General features: G+C 35.5%; 1 pseudogene; it reads left to right on the forward strand.

Annotated features, from left to right (window-relative positions):
* Positions 1-690: 690 nt before the first annotated feature.
* On the forward strand, positions 691-924 carry LOC100479288 (annotated as a pseudogene).
* Positions 925-13575: the final 12651 nt, after the last annotated feature.

A 13575-nucleotide genomic window follows, 5' to 3' on the forward strand; every position in this document is an offset into this window, starting at 1 on the left:
TCTTTTGTTTTCACAAAACAAAATTTTTAAGGCCTGGGGTTAGAAATCTAAACAGTATGTTTTCTTTTTTCTTTTTTTTTAAAGATTTTATTTATTTATTTGACAGAGAGAGATAGCCAGCAAGAGAACACAAGCAGGGGGAGTGGGAGAGGAAGAAGCAGGCTTCCCAGTGGAGCAAGGAGCCCAATGCGGGGCTTGATCTTAGGACCCTAGGATCTCACCCTGAGCTGAAGGCAGATGCTTAACAACTGAGCCACCCAGGCGCCACTAAACAATGTGTTTTCTTAAGATGTCAGTTCTGAGGAGACTTCCTGTGGCACATTTCTTAGAGTTTTTACTAATGGAAAGTGGAGGAAAGAGAGGAGAAATAACAAATAGGAAATTGAGATGATCAGAGATCAAATGAAGTTATTTATTCATCATGCATCTAGCACAGTGCTAGGTAATGAGATTGGAAAGCTAAACAAGATATATTATTTTGATAAGAATAGTAGGATTTTAATGATGCCCTCAAAAAGCTGCATGGAGGGGGCACTTGGAGCTGGGGTTTGAATTCCTGCCACCCGATGAAGAACCTGGGGTTTTGAGAGGTGAAATGAGTTATCTAAGGCATACAGCTAAATTAAGTAGCAGACCTGGGATTAGAACTCAGATTTCCTATCTCCCAATTTTTTGATCAGGATTGTTAAAATGAGTCAATGGAAGCAAACCCCCAGTGACTTCTCAAAGCAAATCATTAGACAACCAGTTGTGGTAAAAGTGAATTCTAAAGTGGATTATTGAGGGGTTCTGGCTTGCCTGAATGACTACATGAATATAGCCTTGGAGTAGACAGAAGAATGGACAACTGAATAGTAAGATGGGGTTCCATTTATCCATGGAAATGATGTATTGCATATAAGTACACAGAAGAGAAGGATGTGAAGACTCCAAGAGGACAATACTTTTCATACTTGTATATATTTTTTATGACTTTTTTTTGTTCTTTTTTGTCTTAAGTTGTCCTATTAATAATGGTCGGTGATTTTTCACTGAAAGGCAAGTGAGAAAAGTACACAAAACTGGATGTGATTGTAAAGAGCTCCTCCATATTTAAGTTTCAGTCAGTTTCTTTTCCCTCTCTGTCAGTGTGCAGAACATAAAAGAATAAAAAAAGAAAGAAAATTTTGAGAAAATTTGCATGGAGTATGTTAGAGTACTTTGAAAGCCATCTTAGGTCTTACCACTATGCAATTGTATGGTGGCAGCCTCTTGATTGTAGCAGAATATGTAATCCCAAAGCAAAGTTTAACAACACCTTGAATGCCCTGTTATTGATGTTAACTTAAGACCAAGGTAATAAAAGATGATATGGTATTGTAAATGCGCCACTTGATAAAAAAAATTACTAGGTCATCTAAATGGCTGATTGCATGTTCTAGTCTTGGATGTGAATACACCATTTTAATTAAAATTTAACCTCCTAGACTCATTAGAAAGTCTATTGTTATTTTGCTTTTGTCTTTTTTAAATCGAGCTATTTAAACCATAAAAACTATCAAACTCCATATGACATACTAGGTAAAAGTTGAATTATAGTCTTAATTATAACTATAGGTTATAGCCAAGGAAGTGTTGTTGCCATCCTCTTCCACTCCATCTGCTTATTCCATTTACAATGGAAAGGATTTGAAGCAAAATTATAATTTAAATTAAGTTTGAGGCTTTCTTTTGCTCTTCTCATCCTTGGTTCCCCCAACCTCTTTTCACTCCATTCCATTAAGATATCATCTCAGCTGCTCTACTTTTGTCCAGAGGGGCATCTACATCTCATCTATATCTGACCAAAAACCAATATAGCTTCTACCTAAAAGTTTATATAATACAACCCTACTCTTATCTTAACAGATTTCAAAACAGGATACAAGTTAAAGTCAACAGTGAAGGTTAATATTCCATGGAGTTTCAAAAGCTTTATATCATAGAATAAAAATAAATAAGTATTGCTGTATAAGTCATTTTTGGGGCAGGGGATTGGCAGAGGAAATAGCTTTTAGACAATAACTCAGCAAACTTTTGAAAAAGTAAGTAATTTCAATGGGTTCATAGTTTTCACTTTTACTGAAAATCACATATAAAATATAATTCTTCAAATAATTCTAAGTCATGACTCCTCTGTCACAAAAAGATACATCTTTAGCAATATGCTTGGAATTTGAAATTCAAGATGTTATCTTTATGCTCCTAATGAGCAGCATGGTAAATTTCCCACTTTAAAATAAGCCTAATAAAATATAATGTTCTGCAATAAACTGAGAGTTCAACAATTTGCTTACATATATTGAAAACATCAATTTCAGGATGATAATAATGAATTGACACTATTTTGGAAACAGAGAGACATCCAAATAATTCAACTGAGGCCATTTCTTATCTCAGAAACCACAGTGATTTCCTTTACACTGGATGGGCAGTTTGTGAACTGGTACTACATTGTTTTTTGTGGTCAATTTAAAATGCATGGATATAAATTTAAGAAAAATTCAGGAAGCATTGATATGAAAGATTGGATGAACTGAGTGGGGATCTTTACTTTTCATTTATATAATCCAAAAGTATTGTGGAATGACTCCGTTATAGCCTCTCTCAACTGCAGTCTGAAACCAATCCTGCCTACCCTAGGACCCACCCAGTGACCTGTTGAAAGCCATCCCAGGGATTAAGAGGAAACCACATACCCATCCATGCACTTGGCAAAAGGCGCATCATCTGCAGACCCTTGTCCCAGTGCCAGCCTTATGGACCAAGGTCCTAAAGTGAGTCCCATCCACCCAGGGACCAAACAGAATCCATAGTCACAGGCCTGTCAACCACAGACCCCACCGCAGACCCAGCAACAGCCATTTGACCCAGCTCCAACCCACCAGACTGTGATTCCAAAGACAATACCATCAGCCTGGGGACCTGACAAGAGAAGGTCTTTACTTGCCAAAACAATCTGTAAAGCCTGGAAGAATTGTTTGCTCCTTAATATGCACAGACACCAATGCAAGGCAACATGGATCACAAAGAATCAGATAAACATGACAACACCAAAGGAAAATAATATAGCTGTCATAACCAACCCCAAAGAAATGGATATCTATGAATAATCTGACAAAGAATTCAAAATAATTTTCTTAAATAAGCTCAATAAAATGTAAGAAAGCACAGGTAAACAAGGAAACAGAATCAGGAAAATAATGAATGAACAATGTGAGAAGTTTAATAAAAAAAGTAGAAGCCATATAGAACAGAACAGAAATCCTAGAGCTGATGAATATAATGAAAAAACTGAAAAATTCAACAGAGAACTTCAAAAGCCGACTCAATCATGCAGAGGAAAAAATCAGAAAACTCAAGGATAGGATATTCGAAATTAGTCAGTTAAAGGAACAAAGAGCAAAAAGAAAAAAAGAGTGAAGAAAGCATACAGATCTATGGTACCCTGTCAAGAAAATGTATATATGTCCAGAAGGAGAAGAGAAAGAAAGGGACAGAAAATTTATTTAAAGAAATAATGGCTGAAAACCTCCCAAATCTTAGGAGGGATATGGAACTGCAGATACATGAAGCTCAAAGTACCCAGAGCAAGATCAACCAAAGGATTCCCCTGAGACACGTTATAATCAAATTATCAAATGTCAAAGACAGAGAATTTTGAAAGCAGCAAAAGGTGCACATCACATACAAGGGAACCTCCATAAGGCTGTCAGGAGATTTCTCAGCAGGAACTTTGCAGGCCAGGAGGGAGTGGGATGATATATTCAAAATGCTCAAAGAAAGAAACCTGCCAACCAAGAATACTCTATTTGGCAAAGCTGTCCTTCAGAAATGAAGAGATAAAGACATTCCCAAACAAAAGCTGGCTTTCTTCACCACTAGAGCTGGTTTACAAGAAATGCTGAATGAAATTCTTTAAATTGGAACAAAAGTTCACTAAATAACAACATGAAAGCACATGAAAGTATAAAACTCACTGGTAAAGGTAAATATATCATTGGAGCACCTGGGAGGCTCAATCGGTTAAGCATCTGCCTTTGGCTCAGGTCATGATCCCAGGGTCCTGGGATTGAGCCCCATGTTGGGTTCCCTGCTCAACAAGGAATCTGTTTCTCCCTCTGCCCCTCACCTTGTTCATGCTTTCTATCAAATAAATAAATAAATAAAATCTTTTAAAAAAATAAATATATGGTCAGATTTAGAGTACTCTAGTACTGCAGTGATGGTGCATAAGTTGCTTTTATCTATAATAAATCACCATGTTGCACAACCTTAAAAAATCACATTGTGCACCTAAATATATACAAGATTATTAGAGAAGACTGTCGCAAGCCAAAAAAAAAAAAAAGAAAAGTATTGGAGATATTATGTGTGCTTTTTAAATGCATCCTAAATCTTTAATAGATACAATATTCATAGTTATAAATACCTATTAAAAACAGCTACTCCAGATTTTATTTTTCTTACACGCCTTATGGTAGCAGAGTTGTGTTATTTTGTATAAAGTAGGATTTCAGAATGGAAGAAGTTTGAGATATACAACACTAGGCCACTATGTACATGTATTTTGTTCTGGAGACATAAGTGTGTGTGTGTGAGAGAGAGAGAGAGAAAGAAAGAGAGAGAGAGGGAGAGATGGGTTACATTTTAGTATTTTCATAATATTGTATGGTAAGATTATATTGGTAAAATACGAAATTCTTTTAAAATTGCTCTCTGATCCTTTTTGTTCTAACTTCACATGACCACTTTTTAGTCAAGTGTGGGTTAATGTCAGCATAAGTACGTTAAGGTAAAATATTTATTGATGTCAAAACATGTTGGGATGAAAACAGAAATGTCTGTTTTAGATATTTATATTCATATAAATGAGAGAACAGGATTATATGTACACATCCATGCATCTATAGTTTGCCATGTGCACTTTTTGTCCCTTCAAAGGGATGAGTTGGGAGGAAAGTATTCTATTTGTGTAGGCATTAGGAAAAAGTGCTTGTGTACTTTACTGGCACATACTGACCCAAAAAAGCACTGAAAGGGGGAAGAAAGACAAAGTAAAGAAGGTTTGAATATTTAAAGGTATTCTTGATTTTAAAAATGAGATTTCCACAGGCCAGATGTGAAGACAGAGACTCTAAGACAGAAAATGACTCAAGAAAGATAGATTTTAAAAAACATTTTGAACAGAAGAGACATCTAAAGAAAATTGTGGCTGCACTGGGAAACCTCTTATGAGTTCATATTTTTCTTCAGAAATGTGGAAATATAGAAGCAAATACAATCAAGGACAAATACAAAATATTTTGTAGGAATATGGTTAGAAAGGTTAAGTACACAATATGCTGACGCCCATAAAAAATGCTGAGGACAGACAAAAGGAGTTTGAAAACTGTGTTAAACGTTAGAATAAAAACCAGGAGAAGAGAAGCCCTTTGCTAGAGACAATATTAACAGATGACAGAAAGAAAGGAAATGATTCAACTCTATTTTGTGCCCAGCCTTTTTTAGAAAAAGAAATACCTTACTATTGGAACCCATTGCATAAAATGTGGTTGGGGTGAGCTGAGGGCCAATAAGTGGGAAAGAATAGTGAGAAAGTATTAATTTTCTTTCAATGTTTTCAATTTGCAGGCCAGATGTATTATATATAAGGGGAATGGAACAAATTCCAGATGTAGTCATGGAACCTCTGTTGCTAATCTTTGAGAAATCACAAGAATAGGAGAGTTATCAGAAGAATGAAAATGTACAAATGTTTCTCTGATTCAAAAATACTGTTCTGATTCACTTTTTTCCCCAGAGAGTTGAGAAATATAAATCCTTTCAATTACAGACCAAAGGCATGTTGGATTTGATCACCTTCCAATACTTATAGTAATAAATAGGTAGTTTGTGAGCATTTAACAAAAAAATTAGTAAATACAAAGGGTACCCTTGATTCAATAGAAAGAAATACTAATAAGCTAATTTAATTACCATTATTAAAAGGGTTACTAGACTGGTAGAGTGATGGTTAAGGGAAAGCTAAAGGAATGACATATCTAGATATCAGAAGACATTAATGGAATTTCTTATTTTATCTCTTTTTGTCTCTTCTTTGCAAGACCATTGCACATTTGAAACTATATTTTAATCAAATACTCCCTTTCTCCCCCTTACTAGATTTTGAACTCAAAGATGGGGCCTATTTATTAGTTCACTTGACAGAAAATATTTAAAAAATGACCAAATGGAAATTTCATAAATGAAAAAAACCAGAAACTAAAATAAAAACTGAATTGATAGGCTCAGCAGCAGAATGGAGGAAAGAATCTTGTTCACACATTTGTGTACAAGTTTTTGTTTTCGTATCTGTTTTCAAATGACGGACCTGTTGTTAATGGAAGAATGGAGTTTCTGAGTCTTATGGTAGTTCTATATTTAATTTATTGAGAAACTTCCAAACTGTTTCCAAAGTGGCTGATTCATTTTACATTCCCACCAGCAATATTTGAGGGTTCTAATGTATTCTTCATCCTTGCTAATACCTGCTATTTTCCTTTTTTTTTTAAAAAAAAATATGGTTATCCCAGTAATTGTGAAGTGGTATCCCAGTATGGTTTGGATTTGCATTTTGCTAGTGACTAATGTTGAGCACCTTCTCATGTGCTTGTTGGTTATCTGAATATCTTTGGAGAAATGTCTATTTAGATCTTTTGCTTATTTTAAAATTCAATTGCTTGTCTTTTTGCTGTCTTAAGACTTCTTCATATATTCAGAATACTAGACCCTTATAAGACACATGATTTGAAAATATTTTTTCTCATTCTGTGGGTTGTGTTTTCACTCTCTTGATAATTTTGATCCACAAACAATAATATATGTTGTTATATTTGCCTATGTATTTACTTTTCCTGAAGAATTTTATGTTTTCACATGGCTTTAAATTAAATTTTGTAGGTTTGAATCTAGTGGCCTTTCTTTTCAATTTGAAGGGCTCCCTTTATCATCTTTTGTAGGGTAGGTCTAGTGTTAGCTCCCTCAGCTTTTGTTTACCTGGGAATGTCTTATTTTCCCCCTCATTTTGGAAGGACAGTTTTGCCACACAAAAAAATTCTCAGTTGATAGGGTTTTCCTTCCAGCACTTTAAATATATCATTCTACTGCCTTAAGTCCTGCAATATTTCTGCTGAAAAATCCAGTGATAATCTTATTGAGGATTCCTTGTATGTGAAGAATCACTTTTATCTTAGTGCTTTTAGATTGTCTTATAGTTCAACAGTTTGATTACAATGTGTCTCTGTGTGGGTCTCTTTGGGTTTATCTTACTTGAAGTTCATTGAGTTTCTTGTAGTTGTCTATCCATGTCTTTACTCAAATTTGGGAAATTTTTTGCCGTTATTTCCTCAAAGAAGCTCTCTACCCACTATCCCCTCCTCTCTCTTCTCCTTTTAGTACTCCCATAATGGATATATTGGTCTGCATGTTGGTGATCCATAAAGTCCCTTGGGCTGTTAGGGAGGTGGATATGACTATGAAAAGGGAACATGAGGGATCCTTGTGGTGATGGAAATGATCTGTGCCTTGACTTTGTCAATGGCAATATACTACTTTTTATATAGTACTATAGTTTTGCATGATACTATTATTGGGGGAAACTGGGTATAGAGTACACTGGATCTCTCTGTATTATTTTTATTAAGTTTTTAATTTTAATTCCAGTATAATTAACCTACAGAGTATTAGTTTCAGGTGTCCAATATAGTGATTCAACAATTCTATGCATTACTCAGTGTTCATCATGATAAATGTACTCTTTATTTACCATCAACCCCCACCCACCTCTCCTCTGGTAAACATGAGTTTGTTCTCTATATTTAAGAGAATGTTTCTTCATTTGACTCTTTTTATTCCTTTGGTCACAAATTCCACGTATGAGTGAAATCATATGGTATTTGTTTCTTAAATTCCACGTATGAGTGAAATCATATGGTATTTGTTTTTCTCTGACTTAATTTTCTTAGTATTATACTCTCTAGATCCATCCATGTTGTTGCAAATGGCAAGATTTCATTCTTTTTATGGATGAATGATATTCCAGTGTGTGTGTGCACGTGCGTGCGCACACACACACACACACACACACACATATATATATATATATATACTGTATGTTAACTATACTGGAATTAAAATGAATTTTAAAATAGGCAAAAAATATAAATAGACATTTCTCCAAACATATTTGGATAACCAACAAGCACATGAAAAGGTGCTCAACATTATTAGTCATTAGCAAAATGCAAATCCAAACCATATTGGGATACCACTTCACAATTACTGGGATAACCATATTTTTTTTAAAAAAGGAAAATAACAGGTATTAGCAAGGATGCAGAATAAATTGGAACCCTCAAATATTCCTGGTGGGAATGTAAAATGAATTTTTATATATATATATATATATATATATATATATATATACACACACACACACACACATATATAACCTCTTCTTTATGCGTTCATCCATCAATGGACACAGGCTGCTTCCATAATTTGGTTATTGTAAATACTGATGAAATAAACATAGGGGTGCATATATCCCTCAGAATTAGTGTGTTGTATTTTTTGAGTAAATAATCAGTAGTGCAATTACTGGATCATGGGGTAATTCTATTTTTAAGGTTTTGAGGAATCTGCATACTATTTTCCAGAGTGGCTGCACCAGTTGGCATTCCCACCAACAGTGCACAAAAATTCTTTTTTCTCCACATCCATGCCAACACTTGTTGTTTCTTGTGTTTTTGATTTTAGCTATTCTGGCAGGTGTGAGGTGATTGTAGTTTTGATTTGCATTTCCTTGATGAGGAGTGATATTGCACATCTTTTAATGTTGGCTATCTGGATGTCTTCTTTGCAGAAATGTCTGTTAATGTCTTATGCTTATTTTTAAATTGGATTTTTTTTGGGTATTTAGTTGTATCAGTTCTTTATATATTTTATATACTAACCCTTTATCAGATATGTCATTTGCAAATATCTTCTCCCATTTAGGAGGCTGACTTTTAGTTTTATTTATTGTTTCCTTCGCTGTGCAGGAACATTTTTATTTTGATGTAGTCCCAATAGTTTATTTTTGCTTTTATTTCCCTTGTCTAAGAAGACATATCTAGAAAAAAGTTGCTATGGCCAACGTCAGAGAAATTACTGCCTGTGCTCTCTGTATTATTTATTACAGCAGCATGTGCATCAAAAATTATCTCAAAGTAAAAACCTTAAGCAAAAAATCAATTACCTAATAAAAAGAATGGGGTAGTTCCACTTCCACGACAGTGTAAGGAGTTTTGTGGTACCCCTTTCCAGTGAAATAAAGTAAAAAAAAAATATAGATCGCCTAATCATTTAAAGTTCTCTGGAAATTACCCTAATGTTATACAGCAAACAAAGAAATGTTTATTCAAGAAAATCTACTAAAACTAGGTAAAAATAGCAAGAATCTGTGACATATGAGCTGAGATCCTCTCCTTCCCTACCTCAAAGTAAAAAATGATGAGTATTCCACTCATGATGTGTGTGACCAAGAGGACAGTATCCCCTCTCCCCTAAACTCCTAAAGTCATAGTTTACTATCTCACTTGTAGGAACCGGTCAACAGCATTTCTCATCCTCTCCAGTTCTAATTTGAAGAGGCTCAATTACTGATGAGGCTGGCGAAGAAGGATAGGGAACCTCTTCCTCTACCCAGATCCTACCCATAAGATAGAGACTCTAACCCAGCCACTGCAGGCTGAGAATGTTGAGCCTAACAACTTACATCTCAGCTCAGTGGTAGGACAAAAGTTGTAAAATAGGAGAGGCAACATAGTAGTCCAGAAGCTACAACTCTACCCTATGTTTCCTGTTGTAGTCATAAAAAAAAAACTCCAAACACTGGGTGGTTTAAAACAACAGAAATTTATTCTCTCACAATATTGGAGACCAGAATTCAACAGGGCCACACTCCTGAATGCTCTAGGGAAGGATCTTTCCCTGCTTCTTCCAGCTCCTGGTGCCTCCAGGTTTTCCTTGCTTTGGGAGAATATAGCTCTAATCTCTGCTTCAGTATTCGCATGGCCTTCTCCTTTGTGCCTTCCCCCTTTTCATCTTATAAGGACAATTGTCTTTGGATTTGGGCCCACTCTGATAGTGCAGGATGCTCTCATCTTGAGGTTCTTAACTTAATTACATCCGCAAAGACTCTTTTTCCGGGTAAGTTCACATTCACAGTTTCCATCTAGACATATTTTTTTGGGGGGGCAATTTAACCCATTACAGTCAACCTCATGATCTCCAAAATTCATCTCTGTTCTATATACAAAATACATTCAACCCATCCTAGTATCCCCAAAGTCTTAATCCATTAAAGTATTAACACTAAGTCTAAACTCTCATGTAAAAATCATCAACTCCAAAAGTTCTAAATCTTAACATCTAAATCATCTAATTTATCTAAATCACGTTTGGGAGAGATTCTGCCTCTCTATCCAAGGCTCTGTCCTTGGAATCATTCTTCCTTTTTCATGAAGGGTAGCACATGTGCAGGTGAGTACTTTATCAGACCATTTCCTGTCTGTAGACACTTAGAAGTCTAAGACACTCACTTCATTTTGCCTTACCTTTTCTCCCTCAGTTCAATTTGGCAGTATTTCACTGATATAAGATTTTCAGAAATCTAGTTAGTCTTCCACATATGCCAAAGTGTCTGTGACATTAAATGAGGAAGTTCTTTACAGGCCCTTGCTGAATAATCCTGTCTCTATTTCTGAGTTATTTACCCAATCTCTTCAGCAAAAGAAGAGATCTATTCTAGGCCGTCTCCTTAAAGCCATCTTTTCCATCAGCGAATTTCATAATTTTAGCATCCTTAACACTCTAGATGGGCCAGAAACTCCCAAATCATGTAGAGCTGGCTTCTTTTTGTTTAACAATTCTTCTTCAGTTAATTTCCTCTTTAATTTTACTATAAGCAACAAGGAGAAACTAGGCTATACCTTCCAAACTACTTGGAAATATCTTCAGCTAAACATCCAAGTTCGTTGTTTACAAATTTTCTTCCTACCCAACAGTAGAATACAATTCATTCAAGTTTTCTGCCACTACATAATAAAGATTACCATTCTTCCATGTTCTGCATCTCCTTTTGGGCTCTTGTCATAAACAATTTTAACATTTATATATTTTTTTTACCAGCATTCTGTTTATAATGATATATGTATTTTCCAAGATGGTAGAAGCTTTCTCTATAGTGCCCCTTTTTCCCTTATGAGCTCTCAACAAAATTATTTTTAATGTTCATATTTCTACCATCAGTGTCTTCAAAGCAATCTAGGCTTTTACTATTATGTGCCCCAAAATTCTTCCAGCCCTGCCCATTGTCCAATTCCAAAGCCACTTCCAAAGTTTTAGTTGTTAACTGCAGCATCTCATTTCATGTTAACAAAATCCGGATTAGTTTCCCAGGACTGCCATAATGAATTACCATAAATGTTGTAGATTAAAATAATAGAAATTTATTATCACAAATTTTGAAAGGCCAAAATTCCGATATCAAGGTATCAGCAAAGCGGCATCCTCTTTGAAGACTACAGAAGAAACATTTTTTTGCCTCATTCAGCTTTTGGTGGCTGTAGGTATTCCCTTGGTTTGGGGATACATAACTCTAATCTCTGCCTCAGACTTCATATAGCTCTATTTTGCGTGTCTTCTCTGTTTCTCTTCTTAGAAGTTCACTTGCCATTGGATTTAGGGCCCACCTGGATAACCCATGTTCATCTCATCTTGAAATCTTTAGCCTAATTACCTCTGCAAAGATCCTTTGTTTGAATAAATTCACATCCAAAGTTTCCAGGTGCACAAATGTTTTGGGGATGGCCACCATTCAGCCTACTACAACTTCTAAGTGCCCAGATTAGTGATACAGAGAATTTGCTCAGGGTGGGAGGTAATTTTATGAAAAGAGCTCTCTTCAAAGAAACTGACTTTGTTTGAAAGAGTGTGGATAGCTCAAGCCTAAGGGCACCCTCAAAAACAGCATCACCTTTTAATTAAGAGCAATAAGCAAAACACTGGACAGCTAGTTCACCAAAGAGAATCAAGGATAAAGATAGGTAAAAAGACCATTCCTGAGGTCAGAACAAACCCCAAAGCTGGCCTCAAAATCTATCCTTGTCCAAATTTAGTTGGATCAGGTTGTGAAACATTATATGTACTAGGGCATTGTCAAAAATAACAGAAAAATTAACTATGAATTCATGTGGTCTAAGGGCTGAGTAATATACAAAATGAGATAGCTTAACAGAGATTAGGGAAAGGTACAGTCAAGGAAAGCCTCGTTAAAAGCATTGTAGTCCCAGAGTGACTGTGCATATATGTAAGGATGCACCTGCTAAGGAACAACACCAATGGCTTCACGTTGCAGGATAAATACACTCTACTAAAATAGCCTAGCCAAGTCAACAAAGTAAATAAACAAACAACATTACAAGTAAGCCTTGGAGAATAGTAAGGGGAATCAGCATCCACAGTTGTTATATTACCTAAATATTTGATTTCCCTAATGAATATGGATGCCAAAATCCTCAACAAGATGCTGGATAATATAATCCAACAGTACATTAAAAGGATTATCCATCACGACCAAGTGGGATTCATATTGGGATGCAAGTGTGGTTCAACATTTGCAAATCGATCAGCGTGATACATCATATCAACAAGAAAAGACTCAGGAGCCATATGATCCTCTCAATTGATGCAGAAAAAGCATTTGACAAAATACAGCATCCTTTCCTGATTAAAACCCTTCAGAGTGTAGGAATAGAGGGTACATTTCTCAATCTCATAAAAGCCATCTATGAAAAGCCTATAGCAAATATTATTCTCAATGGGGAAAAGCTGGAAGCCTTTCCCTGAAGATCAGGAACATGACAAGGATGTCCACTCTCGCCACTACTATTCAACATAGTACTAGAAGCCCTTGCAACAGCAATCAGACAACAAAAAGGGATAAAATGTATCCAAATCAGCAAAGAAGAAGTCAAAATGTCTCTCTTTGCAGATGACATGATACTCTATATGGAAAACCCAAAGGAATCCACTCCCAAACTATTAGAAGTTATAGAACAATTCAGTAAGGTGGCAGGATACAAAATCAATGCCCAGAAATCAGTTGCATTTCTATACACGAATAACGAGACTGAAGAAAGAGAAATTAGGGAATCCATCCCATTTACAATAACANCATTTACAATAGCACCAAAAACCATACGTTACCTTGGAATTAACTTAACCAGAGACGTAAAGGATCTATATTCTAGAAACTATAAATCACTCTTGAAAGACATTGAAGAAGACACAAAAAGATGGAAAAATATTCCATGCTCATGGATCGGTAGAAATAACATAGTTAAAATGTCCATGCTACCTAGAGCAACCTACACTTTGAAGGCTATCCTGATCAAAATATCGAGGACATTTTTCAAACAACTGGAACAAATAGTCCTTAAATTTGTATGGAACCAGAAAAGGCCCCAAATC

The sequence above is a fragment of the Ailuropoda melanoleuca genome, chromosome X, assembly GCF_002007445.2.
Source record: "Ailuropoda melanoleuca isolate Jingjing chromosome X, ASM200744v2, whole genome shotgun sequence".
NCBI lineage: Eukaryota > Metazoa > Chordata > Mammalia > Carnivora > Ursidae > Ailuropoda > Ailuropoda melanoleuca.